The sequence below is a fragment of the Abramis brama genome (genome assembly GCF_963993115.1).
Source record: "Abramis brama genome assembly, chromosome: 15".
Taxonomy (NCBI): domain Eukaryota; kingdom Metazoa; phylum Chordata; class Actinopteri; order Cypriniformes; family Leuciscidae; genus Abramis; species Abramis brama.
This window is the reverse complement of record NC_139977.1, coordinates 1,022,410-1,028,769: the sequence shown is the minus strand read 5'-3', so window position 1 is coordinate 1,028,769 and position 6,360 is coordinate 1,022,410. Positions and strand designations below refer to the sequence as shown.

The following is a 6,360-nucleotide window of genomic DNA, read 5'->3' as shown; positions in this document are numbered from 1 at the left end:
CCCTCTGGAGTCTGAGGTGTTTTTGGGGCCCTTGAGATGTTTTGACATGACCTGACATTTGTGCTTATTTCAGCTACTTACAACATACTATTGGCCAACATGTAATTTTGTTGTATTCAGCACAAACTCTGCTACAATAATATGTGAGCAAAATGGATGTACATGTTTGCATTTTATAGAAAAAAAATATTATGCGTGGTTAGTATGTTTTGGGAAAAACATTGTCACTGCAATAAGGCCATTTAACACACACTGAATAGTTTTCCATAAGACTTTGGAATTACTATTCTTGTAGGCTAGAATTTTTTCTACAAAATGAGGTGAAAATCATTCTGACCACTCTTTCACAAACAACAATATAACGATTTTAATTTTGCATGTCAGTTTTTGTGTCAGCACTGCTGTATGCGTGGGCCATGAATATTAATGTGATTCACACCAGGGGTGTGACTAAAGACACTCCCCCCATGGCTAATGGGCCATCAAGGTGCTGTGAGGCAGCCTGAACAAAGAATGATGAACTAAGAATGATTCACTGATGAATAAAAAGTTAAAAAGAACAGCATTTATTCAAAATAGAAATCTTTTCTAACAATGGAAAGACTTAAAGTTATTACTATCACTTAATACATCCTTTCCAAAAAAGAAAGAAAAAACTTTTGTTTTTTCATAAAAAAATATTTTTATTCAAAGAATCCTGAAAAAACTATTACAGGTTATAAAAAATATATATTAAGCAGCACAACGGTTTCCAACACTGATTTAAAACTCATTGCCGTTTTCTGTGACACACCACAGAGCTCTGTTATAAGTTGCTCCATAAACTCTTTATGGGACAAGTTACCATGTAGCTCTTTGTGCACAATGAAAGAGTTGGTGGAAGCAATGTCCAAGAAGTGTAGAAAAATCTTACTGTACCACTTCATGGTTATGTGCTGTGTTGTGTAGTACTGTATCAGCTGATCAGACAGGTCAACACCCCCCATGTGTTTGTTGTAGGCAGTCACAGGTGCAGGACATGGAAATGTCTTTGTCCTCCATGTATCTTGTGTTTTCACCCTCCTCTGCGCAGTGTCTCCTGTATAAGCAGAATGGATGGTTTTTGTCATATCACACAAGAATAGGTAGGCTACTTTTATATTATGACGATGTAAACACAATTAGGCTACATTTCATCTGTAAAATATTACGTCTATGCACTTACTCGGTATGATTTCTCGATCGCACTGAGAACTGAAGGTTCACATTCCTAAAAAACAACATCAAAATAAAACTTTTAGCATACATTATACAAAGTAAACTGCTGAGCAAGTGATGGTTATGGACAAACAATGTATAGTTGATGGGCCATAGAACGGAGAAATATCTATTTATGGGCCATAGACCGCGTCACCGCGAGTATCTGTTGATGGGTATCCGCACGCATTTAGTGACACACGCAATGAACGGATCGTTCGCGAACGACACACATCACTACATTTCAAACATTTACACCTGTATTCACAAACATCTGTGCATAAGGCAGTATTGAAGCGTGTCTTAGGCTAACCAAAATCGAGCATTTATATAAAAATATAATGTAGACAGTAGGCTATATCACATATTTTACCGGAGGCTGAAACATATTTGCACTAAATCACATTAGTAGATATTCGCAAACAAGCTACATTACGCATAAAGAAGTATTTTAGCATTATTTCAGTGTCATAAGCTAATCAAAACTGAGTGAAATATGAAGCAGGCCTATATAAATTTAGCACTGAAAGGTTGCCTACCAGTCTAGTTCACATTTTAACATGTTTCTGTCTATTTATAGATGCATATACATGTACGATATTAGGCTTAGTTCATGTTTTTACTCCAAACTCATTTCATAACATACATTTTAATCTGGCACGACCAGTTTAACATGTCTTACCTTAAAAATCTTCTCATCTTCAAATCGCGTTCTTCTGAGGTAAATCCAAGGTAAACAGCACAGCACAGCACAAGGTAAACAGCACAGCACAGCACATCTTCAAACTCGATGAAAAGCAGAGAGGAGTAAGTTACCGAAGTCTCTTATTCTTTGTTTTGAGGTGATGAGGGCGTTTACAGGTCTGCGTTCTGCCGCGTGGATCATTTGCATGTCAATCGCTCGTGCGCACGTGGGTGTGGTCACGTTATAGTTAATTAGGTTGTGTTTGAGAAACTGTACATGCCGCTGCTTTCTTACGGATTACTTAAACAGAGAATATTTGTTTTTTATATAATTTACATATTTTAAAAATAGAGACTCCAAGTGTTGTATAGACATGTGTTTTAAGTCTGTGTGACAAACATTCGCTGAGTTACAGGTCATTTTCTGTTGCGTTTCAGAATGAGTTTCACATTGAGAGAGACGGCAGAACGCGCATCATGTTTATTTTTCTTTATTTGGCGAAAAGCACAACACTTTGTTTTTATTATGAGTATGCACAAAAAAATACACACTTAACAGGATCGATTGATGTACAACACAAGCATATAAGATAAAAATTAATATTAGAATTTTGATTTTGTTTGCACTGATAAGGAAAAAAAACGAGCCTATCGCGTCGGCGCGATAGCCGACCTCAGGGGGTTAAAGGGCTTATGTCTGCTATTGTAGGCTCATTTTGTTAATGTAAGCAACTAATTTAGACGCAAGAACTGGGTGCCGGTGCTGTGAGATGTACATGCTCGGCCAGATTCGTCTCGAAGTCGTGCGTCTTCGGATGCGGAGCCATGCGCGCTAAAAAGCACCCAACGCGCACGACCGCCCGCGCGCACCCTTGCGCTCGTGCGTCCGCACATTAATAAGAGATGCTTTATTTCCAGTTTTATAGCTGATTGTCTTATTTTGTTTACATCTTACTTTACACACTTCAGGGCAGGCTGTTGCAGCTAGCTCAGGGGAGAGACTGTATCACACTAGGTGGTATACAGCCTGAGACATGCACAATAAAAAAATAGCCTTCTGCATTTTTGTTTTGCTTTTCCCTCCATTGTACCGAACTCGTACCGAACCGTGATGTCTGAACCGAGGTATGAACCGAACCGTGACTTCTGTGTACCGTTCCACCCCTAATATATATATAGAACTATATACACATAGAACTACCGGTTTTCTGTCAATACGTTAATATTCAGCCTATTATGATAATGCTGTATATAAAAATGTGCAAAAAAAAAAGCTTTTAATAAATATTTTTTTAACGTGCCTGAATAAATCCAAACACCCCGTGACAGATTTAAGTTTCACTTTCAATCCGTGACCAACAGAGGAGCGTCTTGGCGGCAAGGATTTAAATCTTTAACAATGTCTGGGATAAGAAAATCTAAAGTGTGGATGTACACCATCAGAAAGGATATTCTCCAAGGCTGGATTTAGCATCAGGAAAACGCCTCGGTTACGACTGTAACCTCGGTTCCCTGAAGAGGGAACGAGCGTTGCGTCGAGAATGACGCTATGGGGAACGCTTTGCGTGATGACGTCTTGAAGCACATGTAAAATCAGTCCAATGGTGTAGCGGGACGTCAGAGGCGGGTGACGTCACGTACCAGGAAGCTATAAAAGCCGGCCCGAAACAGAAAACGAAAGCTTCGTAAAAGTCTGAAGTCGAGCTGACAGGCATGAAGGAGATATGGCAAGGCGACGCAACGCTCGTTCCCTCTTCAGGGAACCGAGGTTACAGTCGTAACCGAGGCGTTCCCTTTCAAGGGAACTCCCGTTGCGTCGAGAATGACGCTATGGGGAACGTCTATACCAACGCCTCCATAGCTACGAATGTCTGTCCTGTGTGTAATCTAATAGAGCAGCACTAGGATGACAAAACATGAGACCCTGGAGCAGAGTCTAGATCCAAAGAGTAAAACCTGACGAAAGTGTGCGGTGAGGACCAGCCTGCCGCATCACAGACATCCTGTAGTGAAACTCCTGAAATAAGGGCCTTAGAGGCCGCCATACTCCTTGTAGAGTGCGACCGGACAGCCAAAGGAGAAGGCTGCCCAGCCGCCTCATAAGCAAGTGAGATAGCCTCGACCACCCACTTGCTCATTCTTTGCTTAGACACCGGCCCTCCCTTGTTAGGGGAGCCAAAGCAAACAAACAACTGATCACTTCTGCGCCACAGGGCAGCTCTGTGGACGTAGGCGTCTAACGCCCGAACTGGGCAAAGCAAATTATTAGCCTCCTGGTCCGCATTCTGGAAGGGAGGAGGACAGAAGGCCTGCAGAATAATAGGTCTGGCCACATTAGTGGGGACCTTGGGGACATAACCCGGTCTGGGATGGAGAAAAGCTTTCACCATACCCGGAGCAAACTCTAAGCAGGACGGAGCAACCGACAATGCTTGAATATCCCCAATTCTCTTAAGAGAAGAAATGGCAAGAAGGAAAATAGCTTTCAAAGTCAGAAACTTTTCCGAAACCTCCTCAATGGGCTCAAAGGGGGCCAGGGACAGGCCTTGTAGAGCAATGGACAAGTCCCATGGCGGCACCCTAGAGCGGACTGCAGGCCTCAGCCTCCAAGTGCCACGAAGGAAACGAGATACCAGAGGGTCCTTCCCCACAGACATTCCACCCAAAGGAATGTGGTAAGCACCTATGGCCGCCACATAGACCTTTAAAGTGGACGGGGTCAGACCTGCAGTGAACCGGTCCTGCAGGAACTCCAGCACTGTACCAATTGGGCAGTGGACTGGGTCCAACCGACGGTCACTACACCAAGAAGTGAATACTCTCCACTTCAGGGCATAAAGTTTCCTCGTGGAGGGAGCTCTGGACTGTAGAATGGTCTCAACAACCTCAGTTGAGAGACCTGACTCTATGAGCTGGGCCCCCTCAGAGGCCAAGCCCACAGGTTCCACAGTTCTGGGCGGGGGTGAAATATTGAGCCCCCTGCCTGGGACAGAAGGTCTCTCCTGACGGGTAACTCCAGAGGATGCCCGTCGAGGAGGGAGACCAGATCGGGAAACCATACTCTGCCCGGCCAACGCGGGGCTATTAGAAGCAGGCAAACCCGGTCCCTGCGAACTCTCTCCAGAACTCCCGGGAGCAGAGCAACTGGGGGAAAGGCGTACAGACGTAGCCTCGGCCACGTCTGAACCATAGCATCCAGTCCCAGAGGAGCTGGATGCGTGAGGGAGAACCAAAGTGGACAGTGAGACGTCTCTCGAGACGCAAACAAATCCACTTGTGCTTGGCCGTACTCCCTCCATATCAGCTCCACCACCTCGGGGTGGAGCCTCCATTCCCCGGGCCTCGGCCCCTGCCTCGACAGAGTGTCTGCTCCTATATTCTGAACCCCGGGGATGTAGGCTGCTCTGAGTGACAGCAACTTCCCCTGGGACCACAAGAGGATATGGCGTGCCAGATTTGATAATGGGCGCGAGCGCAAACCCCCTTGGTGGTTGATGTAGGCGACTACCGACGTGTTGTCCGTATGCACTAACACATGGTGTCCCCTGAGGTCTGTGACAAAGCTCCTCAGAGCCCGGAAGACAGCTAACATCTCTAGGCGATTGATATGCCAGGAACGATGATGGTCTTCCCACAGACCTTGAGCTGAGCGACCCTCCAGGATCGCTCCCCAACCCGTGAGGGAAGCATCCGTCGTTAGCAGTCTGCGACGACAAGAAGCTCCCAACACTGGGCCCTGGGACAGGAACCAAGGTTTCTTCCACATAACCAAGGCACGTAGGCATCGCCGCGTGACCTTGATTGTGCGAAATGGGTTGCCCCTCGGGGAAAACCCCCTGGTCCTGAGCCACCACTGCAGGGGCCTCATGTGCAGCAGTCCAAAAGGTATCACGTTGGAAGCTGCTGCCATGAGACCCAACAGTCTCTGGAACTGTTTGACAGTGAGTAGCTGGCCTAGCTTTACACTTTTCACAGCTGCAAGGATGGACTCTATACGTGGCGGTGACAGGCGCGCCTGCATCGACACTGAGTCCCAAACCACGCCTAGGAAAGTGGTTCTCTGGAGTGGAGAAAGCACACTCTTCTTGGCGTTCAGCCGTAACCCCAGCTCTTTCATGTGGGCGAGAACAACATCTCGATGTTGAACCGCCAACTGATGCGACTGAGCTAAAATCAACCAATCGTCGATGTAGTTCATGATGCGAATCCCCTGAAGGCGCAGAGGCGCCAGAGCTGCATCCATACATTTCGTGAAAGTGCGGGGTGATAAAGCTAGGCCGAATGGAAGAACACGATATTGGTATGCTTTGCCCCCGAAAGCAAACCTCAGGAACTTCCAATGACACGGACGGATGGAAATATGGAAATATGCGTCCTTGAGATCTATCGTGACAAACCAGTCCTCGGACCTGATCTGTGGCACGATCTGTCTCAATGTCA

The 6,360-nt window shown here is 45.7% G+C and overlaps 1 long non-coding RNA gene across 1 annotated transcript; it reads right to left on the bottom strand.

Annotated features, from left to right (window-relative positions):
• Positions 1-749: 749 nt before the first annotated feature.
• Positions 750-2,017, bottom strand: LOC311097878. The gene is made up of 3 exons (XR_014609343.1): positions 1,919-2,017; positions 1,205-1,249; positions 750-1,078 (listed from the first exon to the last, which is right to left on the bottom strand). It is a non-coding gene; the product is annotated as an uncharacterized lncRNA (long non-coding RNA).
• Positions 2,018-6,360: the final 4,343 nt, after the last annotated feature.